The following is a 2102-nucleotide window of genomic DNA, read 5'->3' as shown; positions in this document are numbered from 1 at the left end:
GCTTACCTCTCGCTGCTTGCGCCATTTCCATTGGCTTTAATGCTAAATTGCCTCAATACGCAACCACATACCCATACAAATCATACGTCCGCATACGCAATAAATACACATACGCCATCACGTGTACTGTCATATGAACATTAATACCTTAATACAAACCTATAAATACATAAAGTAGTGAATGAATACGCGCATTTTTATATTGAGGCCACTTTATATATATAAAGAAAAAGATAGAAAAAGAGATAATTCGAGAGAGAGAGAGAGAGTGCAAAAAGAGAGAAAGAGAAAGTAAGAGGAAGATTGAAACTAATATGATCTAATAAAAAAAAACCAATACGTCCATGCAAGCAAACATCGGAATATTGTAAAACTGGACAAATAATAAGAGTACATGCGGTTTTTGTATTAATCCTAATTATGTGTGTTTGTGTGTGTGTGTGTGTGTGTGTGTGTGTGTGTGTGTGTGTATGAATGTGTGTATGTATGTGTGTGTGTGTGTGTTTGTGTGTGTGTTTGTGTGTGTGTGTCTGTGTCTGTATGAATGTGTATGTGGATGTGTGTGTGTGTGTGTGTATTACGTAAAAAAATAAATCAAGAAAAAAAATATGAGAAGAGGAAGAGCTGAATAAATTTAAAAAGAAAGCGTTAGAGAAAGTTAAGAAGAAAGAAACAAATAAAAACGAGAGAAGTAGAAATATAGACCTAGAGAGAAAGAGAGAGAGAGAGGGAGAGTAGTAAAGAGAAAAAGGGAGGCACAAAGAAAGGAAAAATAAAGAAAAAAAGAAAGAGAATAGAGAAAAAGCGAGCATGTGTGTATGGAACGTGGTGACGGCTGATGACTGAGTCATGTTTGGAGGGGTGGTTGCAATAATTCAGTGTGGTCATGTGCCGTTTGTAGTGACCACGTGCTGTTGTGTTGTTGTGTGTCGCTGTTGTTTTTCTGTATCGTTGTTGTTGTTTTCTTGTGTGGATGTTGTTGTTTTATCGCGTTGTTGTTGTGTATGCTGTCGTTGTGTGTGTTGTTGTTTTCTTGCGTTGTTGTGCGTCCTGTTGCTACATTTTGTTGTTCGTTGTCCTTTGTTTTCATGGCGTCGTATGCCTTTATTGTTGTTGATATGGCGTTTTGTGTTATTTATATAAAATTTCTCTCTCCTCTCTCTCTCTCTTTCTCTCTCTCTCTCTCTTTGATGGTTGTTATTATTATTTGTTGCAATGAATACTTTGTCGGCAATCTATTTATTCATCTAAATTTGTCATGTTATTTTCCATCGATTCATTTCTTCATTCTTTCAATCGTTCACTCATTCATCTGTTAATTCATTCATACTTTCTTTCCACTTTTAATCCATCCATCTGTCTACCCATCCATTCATCTGTATACCCATCCATCCATCCATCCATCCATCCATTCATCCATCCATCCATCGAATTATTCATCCATGCTTTCACTGGCCGACTCACTTATTGGCGCATATTTTTAAAATCCCACAGGAATTTCAGTCGATCAGTCATCAAGTCAAGCTACCTATACAAAACATGTACACATACATGTTTTGTATAGGTATCGCACACATGCACGCACACATACATGCAAACATATATGTTGGTAATAGACCATAATTTTTACAATATTCTATAAATTCTACCGAATGTTTGGCGTTAACATCATGTAGTTCGTTTTTTCGATTTTTTCACTAAAGTTTTTTGGTGAACGTTTAGTTTATTGAAATTCAAAATAAACTTATCAATTCATGAATTTGGAAAAACATATATATATATATATATATATATATATATATATATATATATATATATATATATTATATATATGTGTATATATATATATATATATATATATATATATATATAATAAACCATTTACCCAGATACCATACATCTTGTAATTCATTCATTCATTCCTCCATTCATTCATCAACTATTTATACGTTCATGAATTCATGAATTCCTCCACAATTTTTTCTCAAAAAGTAGTTTCATTTCGTTTCGTTTTTTTATAGTTTCGTATCGAATCTTACCTCCTGTGAAGGCACGCGTATCTCGAAATCTCTTGTAATACTATTCTCAATAATGCAGAATGA

This window comes from Helobdella robusta (assembly GCF_000326865.2).
Source record: "Helobdella robusta unplaced genomic scaffold HELROscaffold_5, whole genome shotgun sequence".
Taxonomy (NCBI): domain Eukaryota; kingdom Metazoa; phylum Annelida; class Clitellata; order Rhynchobdellida; family Glossiphoniidae; genus Helobdella; species Helobdella robusta.
Note: the sequence above shows the minus strand (reverse complement) of the source record.